We start from the raw sequence: 24,013 nt of genomic DNA on the forward strand, positions 1-24,013 counted from the left end.
TCTTGGTGGCTAGATCGGCAGGGTGTGTCATTGTGTTTTTTTGCTGGTCTTCTGTTAGAATCTCGAGATCGACAAATAATTTATAATTTTTCTTTTTTTTTAAATGAATTTTATCTATATTTCTCCATTATTCATAGAGTTACTATGAATAATTCCAAATCATATATTTCAAAACAATATTATAAATTTAAAATATTTCTATATTTTATCGGAATTTGAAGAGTCAAGTTCGCGCACATGCGCAGAATCTATTAATATTCTTAGCATTGTGCTTTTAAAACCAGATTTACACAAAACTTAAAACTTATTGCCGAGTCGTAATAAGAATCTTTGACCCTTCAGAAGATCTCGAAGTGCGAGTCTTGGTGGCTAGATCGGCATGGTGTGTCATTGTATTTTGCTGGTCTTCTGTTCGAATCTCGAGATCGACAAATAATTTTATAATTTATCTTTTTTTTTAAATAAATTTTATCTATATTTCTCCATTATTCATAGAGTTACTATGAATCATTCCAAATCATATATTTCAAAACAACATAATAAATTTAAAATATTTCTATATTTTATCGGAAATTTAAGAGTCAAGTTCGCGCACATGCGCAGAATCTATTAATATTCTTAGCATTGTGCTTTTAAAACCAGATTTACACAATACTTAAAACTTATTGCCGAGTCGTAATGAGAATCTTTGACCCTTCAGAAGCTCTCGAGGTACGAGTCTTGGTGGCTAGATCGGAAGGGTGTGTCATTGTATTTTGCTGATCTTCTGTTCGAATCTCGAGATCGACAAATAATTTATAATTTATCTTTTTTTTAAATAAATTTTATCTATATTTCTCCATTATTCATAGAGTTACTATGAATGATTCCAAATCATATATTTCAAAACAATATTATAAATTTAAAATACTTCTATATTTTATCGTAATTTTAAGAGTCAAGTTCGCGCACATGCGCAGAATCTATTAATATTCTTAGCATTGTGCTTTTAAAACCAGATTTACACAATACTTAAAACTTATTGCCGGGTCGTAATAAGAATCTTTGACCCTTCAGAAGATCTCGATGTGCGAGTCTTGGTGGCTAGATCGGCATGGTGTGTCATTGTATTTTGCTGGTGTTCTGTTCGAATCTCGAGATCGACAAATAATTTTACAATTTTTCTTTTTTTTTTAAATAAATTTTATCTATATTTCTACATTATTCATAGAGTTACTATGAATCATTCCAAATCATATATTTCAAAACTATATTTTAAATTTAAAATATTTCTATATTTTATCGGAATTTTACGCGTCAAGTTCGCGCACATGCGCAGAATCTATTAATATTCTTAGCATTGTGCATTTAAAACCAGATTTACACAATACTTAAAACTTATTGCCGAGTCGTAATGAGAACCTTTGACCCTTCAGAAGCTCTCGAGGTACGAGTCTTGGTGTCTTGATCGGCAGCGTGTGTCATTCTATTTTGCTGGACTTCTGTTCGAATCTCGATATCGACAAATAATTTATAATTTTTCTTTTTTTTAAATAAATTTTATCTATATTTATAAATTATTCATAGAGTTACTATGAATCATTCCAAATCATATATTTCAAAACAACATTATAAATTTAAAATATTTCTATATTTTATCGGAAATTTAAGAGTCAAGTTCGCGCACATGCGCAGAATCTATTAATATTCTTAGCATTGTGCTTTTAAAACCAGATTTACACAATACTTAAAACTTATTGCCGAGTCGTAATGAGAATCTTTGACCCTTCAGAAGCTCTCGAGGTACGAGTCTTGGTGGCTAGATCGGAAGGGTGTGTCATTGTATTTTGCTGATCTTCTGTTCGAATCTCGAGATCGACAAATAATTTATAATTTATCTTTTTTTTAAATAAATTTTTTCTATATTTCTCCATTATTCATAGAGTTACTATGAATGATTCCAAATCATATATTTCAAAACAATATTATAAATTTAAAATACTTCTATATTTTATCGTAATTTTAAGAGTCAAGTTCGCGCACATGCGTAGAATCTATTAATATTCTTAGCATTGTGCTTTTAAAACCAGATTTACACAATACTTAAAACTTATTGCCGAGTCGTAATAAGAATCTTTGACCCTTCAGAAGATCTCGATGTGCGAGTCTTGGTGGCTAGATCGGCATGGTGTGTCATTGTGTTTTGCTGGTCTTCTGTTCGAATCTCGAGATCGACAATTAATTTTATAATTTTTCTTTTTTTTAAATAAATTTTATCTATATTTCACCATTATTCATAGAGTTACTATGAATCATTCCAAATCATAAATTTCGAAACTATATTTAAAATTTAAAATATTTCTATATTTTATCGGAATTTTACCCGTCAAGTTCGCGCACATGCACAGAATCTATTAATATTCTTAGCATTGTGCTTTTAAAACCAGATTTACACAATACTTAAAACTTATTGCCGAGTCGTAATAAGAATCTTTGACCCTTCAGAAGCTCTCGAGGTACGAGTCTTGGTGGCTAGATCGGCAGCGTGTGTCATTCTATTTTGCTGGACTTCTGTTCGAATCTCGATATCGACAAATAATTTATAATTTATCTTTTTTTTAAATAAATTTTATCTATATTTCTCCATTATTCATAGAGTTACTATGAATGATTCCAAATCATATATTTCAAAACAATATTATAAATTTAAAATACTTCTATATTTTATCGGAAATTTAAGAGTCAAGTTCGCGCACATGCGCAGAATCTATTAATATTCTTAGCATTGTGCTTTTAAAACCAGATTTACACAATACTTAAAACTTATTGCCGAGTCGTAATGAGAATCTTTGACCCTTCAGAAGCTCTCGAGGTGCGAGTCTTGGTGGCTAGATCGGAAGGGTGTGTCATTGTATTTTGCTGGTCTTCTGTTCGAATCTCGAGATCGACAAATAATTTATAATTTATCTTTTTTTTAAATAAATTTTATCTATATTTCTCCATTATTCATAGAGTTACTATGAATGATTCCAAATCATATATTTCAAAACAATATTATAAATTTAAAATACTTCTATATTTTATCGTAATTTTAAGAGTCAAGTTCACGCACATGCGCAGAATCTATTAATATTCTTAGCATTGTGCTTTTAAAACCAGATTTACACAATACTTAAAACTTATTGCCGAGTCGTAATAAGAATCTTTGACCCTTCAGAAGATCTCGAAGTGCGAGTCTTGGTGGCTAGATCGGCATGGCGTGTCAATGTATTTTGCTGGTCTTCTGTTCGAATCTCGAGATCGACAAATAATTTTATAATTTATCTTTTTTTTAAATAAATTTTATCTATATTTCTCCATTATTCATAGAGTTACTATGAATCATTCCAAATCATATATTTCAAAACAACATTATAAATTTAAAATATTTCTATATTTTATCGGAAATTTAAGAGTCAAGTTCGCGCACATGCGTAGAATCTATTAATATTCTTAGCATTGTGCTTTTAAAACCAGATTTACACAATACTTAAAACTTAATGCCGAGTCGTAATAAGAATCTTTGACCCTTCAGAAGATCTCGATGTGCGAGTCTTGGTGGCTAGATCGGCATGGTGTGTCATTGTGTTTTGCTGGTCTTCTGTTCGAATCTCGAGATCGACAAATAATTTTATAATTTTTCTTTTTTTTAAATAAATTTTATCTATATTTCTCCATTATTCATAGAGTTACTATGAATCATTCCAAAACATAAATTTCAAAACTATATTTTAAATTTAAAATATTTCTATATTTTATCGGAATTTTACCCGTCAAGTTCGCGCACATGCACAGAATCTATTAATATTCTTAGCATTGTGCTTTTAAAACCAGATTTACACAATACTTAAAACTTATTGCCGAGTCGTAATAAGAATCTTTGACCCTTCAGAAGATCTCGATGTGCGAGTCTTGGTGGCTAGATCGGCATGGTGTGTCATTGTATTTTGCTGGTCTTCTGTTCGAATCTCGAGATCGACAAATAATTTATTAATTTTTTTAAAAAATAAATTTCATCTAGATTTCTCCATTATTCATAGAGTTACTATGAATCATTCCAAATCATATATTTCAAAACTATATTTTAAATTTAACATATTTCTATATTTTATCGGAATTTTACGCGTCAAGTTCGCGCACATGCGCAGAATCTATTAATATTCTTAGCATTGTGCATTTAAAACCAGATTTACACAATACTTAAAACTTATTGCCGAGTCGTAATGAGAACCTTTGACCCTTCAGAAGCTCTCGAGGTACGAGTCATGGTGGCTAGATCGGCAGGGTGTGTCATTCTATTTTGCTGGACTTCTGTTCGAATCTCGAGATCGACAAATAATTTATAATTTTTTTTAAATAAATTTTATCTATATTTCTAAATTATTCATAGAGTTACTATGAATCATTCCAAATCATATATTTCAAAACAACATTATAAATTTAAAATATTTCTATATTTTATCGGAATTTTAAGAGTCAAGTTCGCGCACATGCGCAGAATCTATTAATATTCTTAGCATTGTGCTTTTAAAACCAGATTTACACAATACTTAAAACTTATTGCCGAGTCGTAATGAGAACCTTTGACCCTTCAGAAGCTCTCGAGGTACGAGTCATGGTGGCTAGATCGGCAGGGTGTGTCATTCTATTTTGCTGGACTTCTGTTCGAATCTCGAGATCGACAAATAATTTATAATTTTTTTTTAAATAAATTTTATCTATATTTCTAAATTATTCATCGAGTTACTATGAATCATTCCAAATCATATATTTCAAAAAAACATTATAAATTTAAAATATTTCTATATTTTATCGGAATTTTAAGAGTCAAGTTCGCGCACATGCGCAGAATCTATTAATATTCTTAGCATTGTGCTTTTAAAACCAGATTTACACAATACTTAAAACGCATTGCCGAGTCGTATTGAGTACCTTTGACCCTTCAGAAGGTCTCGATGTGCGAGTCTTGGTGGCTAGATCGGCATGGTGTGTCATTGTGTTTTGCTGGTCTTCTGTTCGAATCCCGAGATCGACAAATAATTTATAATTTTTCTTTTTTTTAAATAAATTTTAACTATATTTCTAAATTATGCATAGAGTTACTATGAATCATTCCAAACCATATATTTCAAAACAACATTATAAATATAAAATATTTCTATATTTTATCTGAATTTTAAGAGTCAAGTTCGCGCACATGCGCAGAATCTATTAATATTCTTAGTATTGTGCTTTTAAAACCAGATTTACACAATACTTAAAACTTATTGCCGAGTCGTAATGAGAACCTTTGACCCTTCAGAAGCTCTCAAGGTACGAGTCTTGGTGGCTAGATCGGCAGGGTGTGTCATTCTATTTTGCTGTACTTCTGTTCGAATCTCGAGATCGACAAATAATTTATAATTTTTCTTTTTTTTAAATAAATTTTATCTATATTTCTAAATTATTCATCGAGTTACTATGAATCATTCCAAATCATATATTTCAAAAAAACATTATAAATTTAAAATATTTCTATATTTTATCGGAATTTTAAGAGTCAAGTTCGCGCACATGCGCAGAATCTATTAATATTCTTAGCATTGTGCTTTTAAAACCAGATTTACACAATACTTAAAACTTATTGCCGAGTCGTAATGAGAACCTTTGACCCTTCAGAAGCTCTCGAGGTACGAGTCTTGGTGGCTAGATCGGCAGGGTGTGTCTTTCTATTTTGCTGGACTTCTGTTCGAATCTCGAGATCGACAAATAATTTATAATTTTTCTTTTTTTTTTAAATAAATTTTATCTATATTTCTAAATTATTCATAGAGTTACTATGAATCATTCCAAATCATATATTTCAAAACAACATTATAAATTTAAAATATTTCTATATTTTATCGGAATTTTAAGAGTCAAGTTCGCGCACATGCGCAGAATCTATTAATATTCTTAGCATTGTGCTTTTAAAACCAGATTTACACAATACTTAAAACTTATTGCCGAGTCGTAATGAGAACCTTTGACCCTTCAGAAGCTCTCGAGGTACGAGTCATGGTGGCTAGATCGGCAGGGTGTGTCATTCTATTTTGCTGGACTTCTGTTCGAATCTCGAGATCGACAAATAATTTATAATTTTTTTTAAATAAATTTTATCTATATTTCTAAATTATTCATCGAGTTACTATGAATCATTCCAAATCATATATTTCAAAAAAACATTATAAATTTAAAATATTTCTATATTTTATCGGAATTTTAAGAGTCAAGTTCGCGCACATGCGCAGAATCTATTAATATTCTTAGCATTGTGCTTTTAAAACCAGATTTACACAATACTTAAAACTTATTGCCGAGTCGTAATGAGAACCTTTGACCCTTCAGAAGCTCTCGAGGTACGAGTCTTGGTGGCTAGATCGGCAGGGTGTGTCATTCTTTTTTGCTGGACTTCTGTTCGAATCTCGAGATCGACAAATAATTTATAATTTTTCTTTTTTTTTTTAAATAAATTTTATCTATATTTCTAAATTATTCATAGAGTTACTATGAATCATTCCTAATCATATATTTCAAAACAACATTATAAATTTAAAATATTTCTATATTTTATCGGAATTTTAAGAGTCAAGTTCGCGCACATGCGCAGAATCTATTAATATTCTTAGCATTGTGCTTTTAAAACCAGATTTACACAATACTTAAAACTTATTGCCGAGTCGTAATGAGAACCTTTGACCCTTCAGAAGCTCTCGAGGTACGAGTCTTGGTGGCTAGATCGGCAGGGTGTGTCATTCTTTTTTGCTGGACTTCTGTTCGAATCTCGAGATCGACAAATAATTTATAATTTTTCTTTTTTTTTTAAATAAATTTTATCTATATTTCTAAATTATTCATAGAGTTACTATTAATCATTCCAAATCATATATTTCAAAACAACATTATAAATTTAAAATATTTCTATATTTTATCGGAATTTTAAGAGTCAAGTTCGCGCACATGCGCAGAATCTATTAATATTCTTAGCATTGTGCTTTTACAACCAGATTTACACAATACTTAAAACTTATTGCCGAGTCGTAATGAGAACCTTTGACCCTTCAGAAGCTCTCGAGGTACGAGTCTTGGTGGCTAGATCGGCAGGGTGTGTCATTCTATTTTGCTGGACTTCTGTTCGAATCTCGAGATCGACAAATAATTTATAATTTTTTTTAAATAAATTTTATCTATATTTCTAAATTATTCATAGAGTTACTATGAATCATTCCAAATCATATATTTCAAAACAACATTATAAATTTAAAATATTTCTATATTTTATCGGAATTTTAAGAGTCAAGTTCGCGCACATGCGCAGAATCTATTAATATTCTTAGCATTGTGCTTTTAAAACCAGATTTACACAATACTTAAAACTTATTGCCGAGTCGTAATGAGAACCTTTGACCCTTCAGAAGCTCTCGAGGTACGAGTCTTGGTGGCTAGATCGGCAGGGTGTGTCATTCTATTTTGCTGGACTTCTGTTCGAATCTCGAGATCGACAAATAATTTATAATTTTTCTTTTTTTTAAATAAATTTTATCTATTTTTCTCCATTATTCAAAGAGTTACTATGAGTCATTCCAAATCATATATTTCAAAACAATATTATAAATTTAAAATATTTCTATGTTTGATCGGAATTTTAAGAGTCAAGTTCGCGCACATGCGCAGAATCTATCAATATTCTTAGCATTGTGCTTTTAAAACCAGATTTACACAATACTTAAAACTTATTGCCGAGTCGTAATGAGAACCTTTGACACTTCAGAAGCTCTCGAGGTACGAGTCTTGGTGGCTAGATCGGCAGGGTGTGTCATTCTATTTTGCTGGACTTCTGTTCGAATCTCGAGATCGACAAATAATTTATAATTTTTCTTTTTTTTAAAATAAATTTTATCTATATTTCTAAATTATTCATCGAGTTACTATGAATCATTCCAAATCATATATTTCAAAAAAACATTATAAATTTAAAATATTTCTATATTTTATCGGAATTTTAAGAGTCAAGTTCGCGCACATGCGCAGAATCTATTAATATTCTTAGCATTGTGCTTTTAAAACCAGATTTACACAATACTTAAAACGCATTGCCGAGTCGTATTGAGTATCTTTGACCCTTCAGAAGGTCTCGATGTGCGAGTCTTGGTGGCTAGATCGGCATGGTGTGTCATTGTGTTTTGCTGGTCTTCTGTTCGAATACCGAGATCGACAAATAATTTATAATTTTTCTTTTTTTTAAATAAATTTTATCTATATTTCTAAATTATGCATAGAGTTACTATGAATCATTCCAAACCATATATTTCAAAACAACATTATAATTTAAAATATTTCTATATTTTATCTGAATTTTAAGAGTCAAGTTCGCGCACATGCGCAGAATCTATTAATATTCTTAGCATTGTGCTTTTAAAACCAGATTTACACAATACTTAAAACGCATTGCCGAGTCGTATTGAGTATCTTTGACCCTTCAGAAGGTCTCGATGTGCGAGTCTTGGTGGCTAGATCGGCATGGTGTGTCATTGTGTTTTGCTGATCTTCTGTTCGAATCCCGAGATCGACAAATAATTTATAATTTTTCTTTTTTTTAAATAAATTTTATCTATATTTCTAAATTATGCATAGAGTTACTATGAATCATTCCAAACCATATATTTCAAAACAACATTATAAATATAAAATATTTCTATATTTTATCTGAATTTTAAGAGTCAAGTTCGCGCACATGCGCAGAATCTATTAATATTCTTAGTATTGTGCTTTTAAAACCAGATTTACACAATACTTAAAACTTATTGCCGAGTCGTAATGAGAACCTTTGACCCTTCAGAAGCTCTCAAGGTACGAGTCTTGGTGGCTAGATCGGCAGGGTGTGTCATTCTATTTTGCTGGACTTCTGTTCGAATCTCGAGATCGACAAATAATTTATAATTTTTCTTTTTTTTTAAATAAATTTTATCTATATTTCTAAATTATTCATCGAGTTACTATGAATCATTCCAAATCATATATTTCAAAAAAACATTATAAATTTAAAATATTTCTATATTTTATCGGAATTTTAAGAGTCAAGTTCGCGCACATGCGCAGAATCTATTAATATTCTTAGCATTGTGCTTTTAAAACCAGATTTACACAATACTTAAAACTTATTGCCGAGTCGTAATGAGAACCTTTGACCCTTCAGAAGCTCTCGAGGTACGAGTCTTGGTGGCTAGATCGGCAGGGTGTGTCATTCTATTTTGCTGGACTTCTGTTCGAATCTCGAGATCGACAAATAATTTATAATTTTTCTTTTTTTTTAAATAAATTTTATCTATATTTCTAAATTATTCATCGAGTTACTATGAATCATTCCAAATCATATATTTCAAAAAAACATTATAAATTTAAAATATTTCTATATTTTATCGGAATTTTAAGAGTCAAGTTCGCGCACATGCGCAGAATCTATTAATATTCTTAGCATTGTGCTTTTAAAACCAGATTTACACATTACTTAAAACTTATTGCCGAGTCGTAATGAGAACCTTTGACCCTTCAGAAGCTCTCGAGGTACGAGTCTTGGTGGCTAGAACGGCAGGGTGTGTCATTCTATTTTGCTGGACTTCTGTTCGAATCTCGAGATCGACAAATAATTTATAATTTTTCTTTTTTTTTTAAATAAATTTTATCTATATTTCTAAATTATTCATAGAGTTACTATGAATCATTCCAAATCATATATTTCAAAACAACATTATAAATTTAAAATATTTCTATATTTTATCGGAATTTTAAGAGTCAAGTTCGCGCACATTCGCAGAATCGATTAATATTCTTAGCATTGTGCTTTTAAAACCAGATTTACACAATACTTAAAACGCATTGCCGAGTCGTATTGAGTATCTTTGACCCTTCAGAAGGTCTCGATGTGCGAGTCTTGGTGGCTAGATCGGCATGGTGTGTCATTGTGTTTTGCTGGTCTTCTGTTCGAATCCCGAGATCGACAAATAATTTATAATTTTTCTTTTTTTTAAATAAATTTTATCTATATTTCTAAATTATGCATAGAGTTACTATGAATCATTCCAAACCATATATTTCAAAACAACATTATAAATATAAAATATTTCTATATTTTATCTGAATTTTAAGAGTCAAGTTCGCGCACATGCGCAGAATCTATTAATATTCTTAGTATTGTGCTTTTAAAACCAGATTTACACAATACTTAAAACTTATTGCCGAGTCGTAATGAGAACCTTTGATCCTTCAGAAGCTCTCAAGGTACGAGTCTTGATGGCTAGATCGGCAGGGTGTGTCATTCTATTTTGCTGGACTTCTGTTCGAATCTCGAGATCGACAAATAATTTATAATTTTTCTTTTTTTTTAAATAAATTTTATCTATATTTCTAAATTATTCATCGAGTTACTATGAATCATTCCAAATCATATATTTCAAAAAAACATTATAAATTTAAAATATTTCTATATTTTATCGGAATTTTAAGAGTCAAGTTCGCGCACATGCGCAGAATCTATTAATATTCTTAGCATTGTGCTTTTAAAACCAGATTTACACAATACTTAAAACTTATTGCCGAGTCGTCATGAGAACCTTTGACCCTTCAGAAGCTCTCGAGGTACGAGTCTTGGTGGCTAGATCGGCAGGGTGTGTCATTCTATTTTGCTGGACTTCTGTTCGAATCTCGAGATCGACAAATAATTTATAATTTTTCTTTTTTTTTTAAATAAATTTTATCTATATTTCTAAATTATTCATAGAGTTACTATGAATCATTCCAAATCATATATTTCAAAACAACATTATAAATTTAAAATATTTCTATATTTTATCGGAATTTTAAGAGTCAAGTTCGCGCACATGCGCAGAATCGATTAATATTCTTAGCATTGTGCTTTTAAAACCAGATTTACACAATACTTAAAACGCATTGCCGAGTCGTATTGAGTATCTTTGACCCTTCAGAAGGTCTCGATGTGCGAGTCTTGGTGGCTAGATCGGCATGGTGTGTCATTGTGTTTTGCTGATCTTCTGTTCGAATCCCGAGATCGACAAATAATTTATAATTTTTCTTTTTTTTAAATAAATTTTATCTATATTTCTAAATTATGCATAGAGTTACTATGAATCATTCCAAACCATATATTTCAAAACAACATTATAAATATAAAATATTTCTATATTTTATCTGAATTTTAAGAGTCAAGTTCGCGCACATGCGCAGAATCTATTAATATTCTTAGTATTGTGCTTTTAAAACCAGATTTACACAATACTTAAAACTTATTGCCGAGTCGTAATGAGAACCTTTGACCCTTCAGAAGCTCTCAAGGTACGAGTCTTGGTGGCTAGATCGGCAGGGTGTGTCATTCTATTTTGCTGGACTTCTGTTCGAATCTCGAGATCGACAAATAATTTATAATTTTTCTTTTTTTTTAAATAAATTTTATCTATATTTCTAAATTATTCATCGAGTTACTATGAATCATTCCAAATCATATATTTCAAAAAAACATTATAAATTTAAAATATTTCTATATTTTATCGGAATTTTAAGAGTCAAGTTCGCGCACATGCGCAGAATCTATTAATATTCTTAGCATTGTGCTTTTAAAACCAGATTTACACAATACTTAAAACTTATTGCCGAGTCGTAATGAGAACCTTTGACCCTTCAGAAGCTCTCGAGGTACGAGTCTTGGTGGCTAGATCGGCAGGGTGTGTCATTCTATTTTGCTGGACTTCTGTTCGAATCTCGAGATCGACAAATAATTTATAATTTTTCTTTTTTTTTAAATAAATTTTATCTATATTTCTAAATTATTCATCGAGTTACTATGAATCATTCCAAATCATATATTTCAAAAAAACATTATAAATTTAAAATATTTCTATATTTTATCGGAATTTTAAGAGTCAAGTTCGCGCACATGCGCAGAATCTATTAATATTCTTAGCATTGTGCTTTTAAAACCAGATTTACACATTACTTAAAACTTATTGCCGAGTCGTAATGAGAACCTTTGACCCTTCAGAAGCTCTCGAGGTACGAGTCTTGGTGGCTAGAACGGCAGGGTGTGTCATTCTATTTTGCTGGACTTCTGTTCGAATCTCGAGATCGACAAATAATTTATAATTTTTCTTTTTTTTTTAAATAAATTTTATCTATATTTCTAAATTATTCATAGAGTTACTATGAATCATTCCAAATCATATATTTCAAAACAACATTATAAATTTAAAATATTTCTATATTTTATCGGAATTTTAAGAGTCAAGTTCGCGCACATGCGCAGAATCGATTAATATTCTTAGCATTGTGCTTTTAAAACCAGATTTACACAATACTTAAAACGCATTGCCGAGTCGTATTGAGTATCTTTGACCCTTCAGAAGGTCTCGATGTGCGAGTCTTGGTGGCTAGATCGGCATGGTGTGTCATTGTGTTTTGCTGGTCTTCTGTTCGAATCCCGAGATCGACAAATAATTTATAATTTTTCTTTTTTTTAAATAAATTTTATCTATATTTCTAAATTATTCATCGAGTTACTATGAATCATTCCAAATCATATATTTCAAAAAAACATTATAAATTTAAAATATTTCTATATTTTATCGGAATTTTAAGAGTCAAGTTCGCGCACATGCGCAGAATCTATTAATATTCTTAGCATTGTGCTTTTAAAACCAGATTTACACAATACTTAAAACTTATTGCCGAGTCGTCATGAGAACCTTTGACCCTTCAGAAGCTCTCGAGGTACGAGTCTTGGTGGCTAGATCGGCAGGGTGTGTCATTCTATTTTGCTGGACTTCTGTTCGAATCTCGAGATCGACAAATAATTTATAATTTTTCTTTTTTTTTTAAATAAATTTTATCTATATTTCTAAATTATTCATAGAGTTACTATGAATCATTCCAAATCATATATTTCAAAACAACATTATAAATTTAAAATATTTCTATATTTTATCGGAATTTTAAGAGTCAAGTTCGCGCACATGCGCAGAATCTATTAATATTCTTAGCATTGTGCTTTTAAAACCAGATTTACACAATGCTTAAAACTTATTGCCGAGTCGTAATGAGAACCTTTGACCCTTCAGAAGCTCTCGAGGTACGAGTCTTGGTGGCTAGATCGGCAGGGTGTGTCATTCTATTTTGCTGGACTTCTGTTCGAATCTCGAGATCGACAAATAATTTATAATTTTTTTTAAATACATTTTATCTATATTTCTAAATTATTCATAGAGTTACTATGAATCATTCCAAATCATATATTTCAAAACAACATTATAAATTTAAAATATTTCTATATTTTATCGGAATTTTAAGAGTCAAGTTCGCGCACATGCGCAGAATCTATTAATATTCTTAGCATTGTGCTTTTAAAACCAGATTTACACAATACTTAAAACTTATTGCCGAGTCGTAATGAGAACCTTTGACCCTTCAGAAGCTCTCGAGGTACGAGTCTTGGTGGCTAGATCGGCAGGGTGTGTCATTCTATTTTGCTGGACTTCTGTTCGAATCTCGAGATCGACAAATAATTTATAATTTTTCTTTTTTTTTAATAAATTTTATCTATATTTCTAAATTATTCATCGAGTTACTATGAATCATTCCAAATCATATATTTCAAAACAATATTATAAATTTAAAATATTTCTATGATTGATCGGAATTTTAAGAGTCAAGTTCGAGCACATGCGCAGAATCTATTAATATTCTTAGCATTGTGCTTTTAAAACCAGATTTACACAATACTTAAAACGCATTGCCGAGTCGTATTGAGTATCTTTGACCCTTCAGAAGGTCTCGATGTGCGAGTCTTGGTGGCTAGATCGGCAGGGTGTGTCATTCTATTTTGCTGGACTTCTGTTCGAATCTCGAGATCGACAAATAATTTTATAATTTTTCTTTTTTTAAAAAATAAATTTTATCTATATTTCTCCATTATTCAAAGAGTTACTATGAGTCATTCCAAATCATATATTTCAAAACAATATTATAAATTTAAAATATTTCTATGTTTGATCGGAATTTTAAGAGTCAAGTTCGAGCACATGCGCAGAATCTATTAATATTCTTAGCATTGTGCTTTTAAAACCAGATTTACACAATACTTAAAACGCATTGCCGAGTCGTATTGAGTATCTTTGACCCTTCAGAAGGTCTCGATGTGCGAGTCTTGGTGGCTAGATCGGCATGGTGTGTCATTGTGTTTTGCTGGTCTTCTGTTCGAATCTCGAGATCGACAAATAATTTATACTTTTTCTTTTTTTTAAATAAATTTTATCTATTTTTCTCCATTATTCAAAGAGTTACTATGAGTCATTCCAAATCATATATTTCAAAACAATATTATAAATTTAAAATATTTCTATGTTTGATCGGAATTTTAAGAGTCAAGTTCGCGCACATGCGCAGAATCTATTAATATTCTTCGCATTGTGCTTTTAAAACCAGATTTACACAATACTTAAAACTTATTGCCGAGTCGTAATGAGAACCTTTGACCCTTCAGAAGCTCTCGAGGTACGAGTCTTGGTGGCTAGATCGGCATGGTGTGTCATTGTGTTTTGCTGGTCTTCTGTTCGAATCTCGAGATCGACAAATAATTTATAATTTTTCTTTTTTTTAAATAAATTTTATCTATTTTTCTCCATTATTCAAAGAGTTACTATGAGTCATTCCAAATCATATATTTCAAAACAATATTATAAATTTAAAATATTTCTATATTTTATCGGAATTTTAAGAGTCAAGTTCGCGCACATGAACAGAATCTATTAATATTCTTAGCATTGTGCTTTTAAAACCAGATTTACACAATACTTAAAACTTATTGCCGAGTCGTAATGAGAACCTTTGACCCTTCAGAAGCTCTCGAGGTACGAGTCTTGGTGGCTAGATCGGCAGGGTGTGTCATTCTATTTTGCTGGACTTTTGTTCGAATCTCGAGATCGACAAATAATTTATAATTTTTCTTTTTTTTTTAAATAAATTTTATCTATATTTCTAAATTATTCATCGAGTTACTATGAATCATTCCAAATCATATATTTCAAAAAAACATTATAAATTTAAAATATTTCTATATTTTATCGGAATTTTAAGAGTCAAGTTCGCGCACATGCGCAGAATCTATTAATATTCTTAGCATTGTGCTTTTAAAACCAGATTTACACAATACTTAAAACTTATTGCCGAGTCGTAATGAGAATCTTTGACCCTTCAGAAGCTCTCGAGTTATGAGTCTTGGTGGCTAGATCGGCAGTGTGTGTCATTGTATTTTGCTGGTCCTCTGTTCGAATCTCGAGATAGACAAATAATTTTATAATTTTTCTTTTTTTTTAAAATAAATTTTATCTATATTTCTCCATTATTCTAAGAGTTACTATGAGTCATTCCAAATCATATATTTCAAAACAATATTATAAATTTAAAATATTTCTATATTTTATCGGAATTTTAAGAGTCAAGTTCGCGCTTATGCGCAGAATCTATTAATATTCTTAGCATTGTGCTTTTAAAACCAGATTTACACAATTCTTAAAACTTATTGCCGAGTCGTAATGAGTATCTTTGACCCTTCAGAAGATCTCGATGTGCGAGTCTTGGTGGCTAGATCGGCATGGTGTGTCATTGTGTTTTGCTGGTCTTCTGTTCGAATCCCTAGTTCGACAAATAATTTATAATTTTTCTTTTTTTAAATAAATTTTATCTATATTTCTAAATTATTCATCGAGTTACTATGAATCATTCCAAATCATATATTTCAAAAAAACATTATAAATTTAAAATATTTCTATATTTTATCGGAATTTTAAGAGTCAAGTTCGCGCACATGCGCAGAATCTATTAATATTCTTAGCATTGTGCTTTTAAAACCAGATTTACACAATACTTAAAACTTATTGCCGAGTCGTAATGAGAATCTTTGACCCTTCAGAAGCTCTCGAGTTATGAGTCTTGGTGGCTAGATCGGCAGTGTGTGTCATTGTATTTTGCTGGTCTTCTGTTCGAATCTCGAGATAGACAAATAATTTTATAATTTTTCTTTTTTTTTAAAATAAAGTTTATCTATATTTCTCCATTATTCTAAGAGTTACTATGAGTCATTCCAAATCATATATTTCAAAACAATATTATAAATTTAAAATATTTCTATATTTTATCGGAATTTTAAGAGTCAAGTTCGCGCACATGCGCAGAATCTATTAATATTCTTAGCATTGTGCTTTTAAAACAAGATTTACACAATACTTAAAACTTATTGCCGAGTCGTAATGAGAACCTTTGACCCTTCAGAAGCTCTCGAGGTACGAGTCTTGGTCGCTAGATCGGCAGGGTGTGTCATTGTATATTGCTGGTCTTCTGTTCGAATCTCGAGATCGACAAATAATTTATAATTTTTCTTTTTTTTAAATAAATTTTATCTATATTTCTAAATTATGCATAGAGTTACTATGAATCATTCCAAATCATATATTTCAAAACAATATTATAAATTTAATATATTTCTATATTTTATCGGAATTTTAAGAGTCAAGTTCGCGCACATGCGCAGAATCTATTAATATTCTTAGCATTGTGCTTTTAAAACCAGATTTACACAATTCTTAAAACTTATTGCCGAGTCGTAATGAGTATCTTTGACCCTTCAGAAGATCTCGATGTGCGAGTCTTGGTGGCTAGATCGGCATGGTGTGTCATTGTGTTTTGCTGGTCTTCTGTTCGAATCCCCAGTTCGACAAATAATTTATAATTTTTCTTTTTTTTAAATAAATTTTATCTATATTTCTAAATTATTCATCGAGTTACTATGAATCATTCCAAATCATATATTTCAAAAAAACATTATAAATTTAAAATATTTCTATATTTTATCGGAATTTTAAGAGTCAAGTTCGCGCACATGCGCAGAATCTATTAATATTCTTAGCATTGTGCTTTTAAAACCAGATTTACACAATACTTAAAACTTATTGCCGAGTCGTAATGAGAATCTTTGACCCTTCAGAAGCTCTCGAGTTATGAGTCTTGGTGGCTAGATCGGCATTGTGTGTCATTGTATTTTGCTGGTCTTCTGTTCGAATCTCGAGATAGACAAATAATTTTATAATTTTTCTTTTTTTTTAAAATAAATTTTATCTATATTTCTCCATTATTCTAAGAGTTACTATGAGTCATTCCAAATCATATATTTCAAAACAATATTATAAATTTAAAATATTTCTATATTTTATCGGAATTTTAAGAGTCAAGTTCGCGCACATGCGCAGAATCTATTAATATTCTTAGCATTGTGCTTTTAAAACAAGATTTACAAAATACTTAAAACTTATTGCCGAGTCGTAATGAGAACCTTTGACCCTTCAGAAGCTCTCGAGGTACGAGTCTTGGTGGCTAGATCGGCAGGGTGTGTCATTCTATTTTGCTGGACTTCTGTTCGAATCTCGAGATCGACAAATAATTTATAATTTTTCTTTTTTTTAAATAAATTTTATCTATATTTCTAAATTATGCATAGAGTTACTATGAATCATTCCAAATCATATATTTCAAAACAACATTATAAATTTAAAATATTTCTATATTTTATCGGAATTTTAAGAGTCAAGTTCGCGCACATGCGCAGAATCTATTAATATTCTTAGCATTGTGCTTTTAAAACCAGATTTACACAATTCTTAAAACTTATTGCCGAGTCGTAATGAGTATCTTTGACCCTTCAGAAGATCTCGATGTGCGAGTCTTGGTGGCTAGATCGGCATGGTGTGTCATTGTGTTTTGCTGGTCTTCTGTTCGAATCCCCAGTTCGACAAATAATTTATAATTTTTCTTTTTTTTAAATAAATTTTATCTATATTTCTAAATTATTCATCGAGTTACTATGAATCATTCTAAATCATATATTTCAAAAAAACATTATAAATTTAAAATATTTCTATATTTTATCGGAATTTTAAGAGTAAAGTTCGCGCACATGCGCAGAATCTATTAATATTCTTAGCATTGTGCTTTTAAAACCAGATTTACACAATTCTTAAAACTTATTGCCGAGTCGTAATGAGAACCTTTGACCATTCAGAAGCTCTCGAGGTACGAGTCTTGGTGGCTAGATCGGCAGTGTGTGTCATTCTATTTTGCTGGTCTTCTGTTCGAATCTCGAGATAGACAAATAATTTTATAATTTTTCTTTTTTTTTTTAAAATAAATTTTATCTATATTTCTCCATTATTCTAAGAGTTACTATGAGTCATTCCAAATCATATATTTCAAAACAATATTATAAATTTAAAATATTTCTATATTTTATCGGAATTTTAAGAGTCAAGTTCGCGCACATGCGCAGAATCTATTAATATTCTTAGCATTGTGCTTTTAAAACCAGATTTACACAATACTTAAAACTTATTGCCGAGTCGTAATGAGAACCTTTGACCCTTCAGAAGCTCTCGAGGTACGAGTCTTGGTGGCTAGATCGGCAGGGTGTGTCATTCTATTTTGCTGGACTTCTGTTCGAATCTCGAGATCGACAAATAATTTTATAATTTTTCTTTTTTTTTTTTAAATAAATTTTATCTATATTTCTCCATTATTCAAAGAGTTACTATGAGTCATTCCAAATCATATATTTCAAAACAATATTATAAATTTAAAATATTTCTATATTTTATCGGAATTTTAAGAGTCAAGTTCGCGCACATGCGCAGAATCTATTAGTATTCTTAGCATTGTGCTTTTAAAACTAGATTTACACAATACTTAAAACTTATTGCCGAGTCGTAATGAGAACCTTTGACCCTTCAGAAGCTCTCGAGGTACGAGTCTTGGTCGCTAGATCGGCAGGGTGTGTCATTGTATATTGCTGGTCTTCTGTTCGAATCTCGAGATCGACAAATAATTTATAATTTTTCTTTTTTTTAAATAAATTTTATCTATATTTCTAAATTATGCATAGAGTTACTATGAATCATTCCAAATCATATATTTCAAAACAACATTATAAATTTAAAATATTTCTATATTTTATCGGAATTTTAAGAGTCAAGTTCGCGCACATGCGCAGAATCTATTAATATTCTTAGCATTGTGCTTTTAAAACCAGATTTACACAATACTTAAAACTTATTGCCGAGTCGTAATGAGAATCTTTGACCCTTCAGAAGCTCTCGATGTATGAGTCTTGGTGGCTAGATCGGCAGGGTGTGTCATTCTATTTTGCTGGACTTCTGTTCGAATCTCGAGATCGACAAATAATTTTATAATTTTTCTTTTTTTTTTTAAATAAATTTTATCTATATTTCTCCATTATTCAAAGAGTTACTATGAATCATTCCAAATCATATATTTCAAAAAAACATTATAAATTTAAAATATTTCTATATTTTATCGGAATTTTAAGAGTCAAGTTCGCGCACATGCGCAGAATCTATTAATATTCTTAGCATTGTGCTTTTAAAACCAGATTTACACAATACTTAAAACTTATTGCCGAGTCGTAATGAGAATCTTTGACCCTTCAGAAGCTCTCGAGTTATGAGTCTTGGTGGCTAGATCGGCATTGTGTGTCATTGTATTTTGCTGGTCTTCTGTTCGAATCTCGAGATAGACAAATAATTTTATAATTTTTCTTTTTTTTTAAAATAAATTTTATCTATATTTCTCCATTATTCTAAGAGTTACTATGAGTCATTCCAAATCATATATTTCAAAACAATATTATAAATTTAAAATATTTCTATATTTTATCGGAATTTTAAGAGTCAAGTTCGCGCACATGCGCAGAATCTATTAATATTCTTAGCATTGTGCTTTTAAAACAAGATTTACAAAATACTTAAAACTTATTGCCGAGTCGTAATGAGAACCTTTGACCCTTCAGAAGCTCTCGAGGTACGAGTCTTGGTGGCTAGATCGGCAGGGTGTGTCATTCTATTTTGCTGGACTTCTGTTCGAATCTCGAGATCGACAAATAATTTATAATTTTTCTTTTTTTTAAATAAATTTTATCTATATTTCTAAATTATGCATAGAGTTACTATGAATCATTCCAAATCATATATTTCAAAACAACATTATAAATTTAAAATATTTCTATATTTTATCGGAATTTTAAGAGTCAAGTTCGCGCACATGCGCAGAATCTATTAATATTCTTAGCATTGTGCTTTTAAAACCAGATTTACACAATTCTTAAAACTTATTGCCGAGTCGTAATGAGTATCTTTGACCCTTCAGAAGATCTCGATGTGCGAGTCTTGGTGGCTAGATCGGCATGGTGTGTCATTGTGTTTTGCTGGTCTTCTGTTCGAATCCCCAGTTCGACAAATAATTTATAATTTTTCTTTTTTTTAAATAAATTTTATCTATATTTCTAAATTATTCATCGAGTTACTATGAATCATTCTAAATCATATATTTCAAAAAAACATTATAAATTTAAAATATTTCTATATTTTATCGGAATTTTAAGAGTAAAGTTCGCGCACATGCGCAGAATCTATTAATATTCTTAGCATTGTGCTTTTAAAACCAGATTTACACAATTCTTAAAACTTATTGCCGAGTCGTAATGAGAACCTTTGACCATTCAGAAGCTCTCGAGGTACGAGTCTTGGTGGCTAGATCGGCAGTGTGTGTCATTCTATTTTGCTGGTCTTCTGTTCGAATCTCGAGATAGACAAATAATTTTATAATTTTTCTTTTTTTTTTTAAAATAAATTTTATCTATATTTCTCCATTATTCTAAGAGTTACTATGAGTCATTCCAAATCATATATTTCAAAACAATATTATAAATTTAAAATATTTCTATATTTTATCGGAATTTTAAGAGTCAAGTTCGCGCACATGCGCAGAATCTATTAATATTCTTAGCATTGTGCTTTTAAAACCAGATTTACACAATACTTAAAACTTATTGCCGAGTCGTAATGAGAACCTTTGACCCTTCAGAAGCTCTCGAGGTACGAGTCTTGGTGGCTAGATCGGCAGGGTGTGTCATTCTATTTTGCTGGACTTCTGTTCGAATCTCGAGATCGACAAATAATTTTATAATTTTTCTTTTTTTTTTTTAAATAAATTTTATCTATATTTCTCCATTATTCAAAGAGTTACTATGAGTCATTCCAAATCATATATTTCAAAACAATATTATAAATTTAAAATATTTCTATATTTTATCGGAATTTTAAGAGTCAAGTTCGCGCACATGCGCAGAATCTATTAGTATTCTTAGCATTGTGCTTTTAAAACTAGATTTACACAATACTTAAAACTTATTGCCGAGTCGTAATGAGAACCTTTGACCCTTCAGAAGCTCTCGAGGTACGAGTCTTGGTCGCTAGATCGGCAGGGTGTGTCATTGTATATTGCTGGTCTTCTGTTCGAATCTCGAGATCGACAAATAATTTATAATTTTTCTTTTTTTTAAATAAATTTTATCTATATTTCTAAATTATGCATAGAGTTACTATGAATCATTCCAAATCATATATTTCAAAACAACATTATAAATTTAAAATATTTCTATATTTTATCGGAATTTTAAGAGTCAAGTTCGCGCACATGCGCAGAATCTATTAATATTCTTAGCATTGTGCTTTTAAAACCAGATTTACACAATACTTAAAACTTATTGCCGAGTCGTAATGAGAATCTTTGACCCTTCAGAAGCTCTCGATGTATGAGTCTTGGTGGCTAGATCGGCAGGGTGTGTCATTCTATTTTGCTGGACTTCTGTTCGAATCTCGAGATCGACAAATAATTTTATAATTTTTCTTTTTTTTTTTAAATAAATTTTATCTATATTTCTCCATTATTCAAAGAGTTACTATGAATCATTCCAAATCATATATTTCAAAAAAACATTATAAATTTAAAATATTTCTATATTTTATCGGAATTTTAAGAGTCAAGTTCGCGCACATGCGCAGAATCTATTAATATTCTTAGCATTGTGCTTTTAAAACCAGATTTACACAATACTTAAAACTTATTGCCGAGTCGTAATGAGAATCTTTGACCCTTCAGAAGCTCTCGAGTTATGAGTCTTGGTGGCTAGATCGGCATTGTGTGTCATTGTATTTTGCTGGTCTTCTGTTCGAATCTCGAGATAGACAAATAATTTTATAATTTTTCTTTTTTTTTAAAATAAATTTTATCTATATTTCTCCATTATTCTAAGAGTTACTATGAGTCATTCCAAATCATATATTTCAAAACAATATTATAAATTTAAAATATTTCTATATTTTATCGGAATTTTAAGAGTCAAGTTCGCGCACATGCGCAGAATCTATTAATATTCTTAGCATTGTGCTTTTAAAACAAGATTTACAAAATACTTAAAACTTATTGCCGAGTCGTAATGAGAACCTTTGACCCTTCAGAAGCTCTCGAGGTACGAGTCTTGGTGGCTAGATCGGCAGGGTGTGTCATTCTATTTTGCTGGACTTCTGTTCGAATCTCGAGATCGACAAATAATTTATAATTTTTCTTTTTTTTAAATAAATTTTATCTATATTTCTAAATTATGCATAGAGTTACTATGAATCATTCCAAATCATATATTTCAAAACAACATTATAAATTTAAAATATTTCTATATTTTATCGGAATTTTAAGAGTCAAGTTCGCGCACATGCGCAGAATCTATTAATATTCTTAGCATTGTGCTTTTAAAACCAGATTTACACAATTCTTAAAACTTATTGCCGAGTCGTAATGAGTATCTTTGACCCTTCAGAAGATCTCGATGTGCGAGTCTTGGTGGCTAGATCGGCATGGTGTGTCATTGTGTTTTGCTGGTCTTCTGTTCGAATCCCCAGTTCGACAAATAATTTATAATTTTTCTTTTTTTTAAATAAATTTTATCTATATTTCTAAATTATTCATCGAGTTACTATGAATCATTCTAAATCATATATTTCAAAAAAACATTATAAATTTAAAATATTTCTATATTTTATCGGAATTTTAAGAGTAAAGTTCGCGCACATGCGCAGAATCTATTAATATTCTTAGCATTGTGCTTTTAAAACCAGATTTACACAATTCTTAAAACTTATTGCCGAGTCGTAATGAGAACCTTTGACCATTCAGAAGCTCTCGAGGTACGAGTCTTGGTGGCTAGATCGGCAGTGTGTGTCATTCTATTTTGCTGGTCTTCTGTTCGAATCTCGAGATAGACAAATAATTTTATAATTTTTCTTTTTTTTTTTAAATAAATTTTATCTATATTTCTCCATTATTCTAAGAGTTACTATGAGTCATTCCAAATCATATATTTCAAAACAATATTATAAATTTAAAATATTTCTATATTTTATCGGAATTTTAAGAGTCAAGTTCGCGCACATGCGCAGAATCTATTAATATTCTTAGCATTGTGCTTTTAAAACCAGATTTACACAATACTTAAAACTTATTGCCGAGTCGTAATGAGAACCTTTGACCCTTCAGAAGCTCTCGAGGTACGAGTCTTGGTGGCTAGATCGGCAGGGTGTGTCATTCTATTTTGCTGGACTTCTGTTCGAATCTCGAGATCGACAAATAATTTTATAATTTTTCTTTTTTTTTTTAAATAAATTTTATCTATATTTCTCCATTATTCAAAGAGTTACTATGAGTCATTCCAAATCATATATTTCAAAACAATATTATAAATTTAAAATATTTCTATATTTTATCGGAATTTTAAGAGTCAAGTTCGCGCACATGCGCAGAATCTATTAGTATTCTTAGCATTGTGCTTTTAAAACTAGATTTACACAATACTTAAAACTTATTGCCGAGTCGTAATGAGAACCTTTGACCCTTCAGAAGCTCTCGAGGTACGAGTCTTGGTCGCTAGATCGGCAGGGTGTGTCATTGTATATTGCTGGTCTTCTGTTCGAATCTCGAGATCGACAAATAATTTATAATTTTTCTTTTTTTTAAATAAATT

This window comes from Argiope bruennichi, chromosome 3 (genome assembly GCF_947563725.1).
Source record: "Argiope bruennichi chromosome 3, qqArgBrue1.1, whole genome shotgun sequence".
Taxonomy (NCBI): Eukaryota; Metazoa; Arthropoda; class Arachnida; order Araneae; family Araneidae; genus Argiope; species Argiope bruennichi.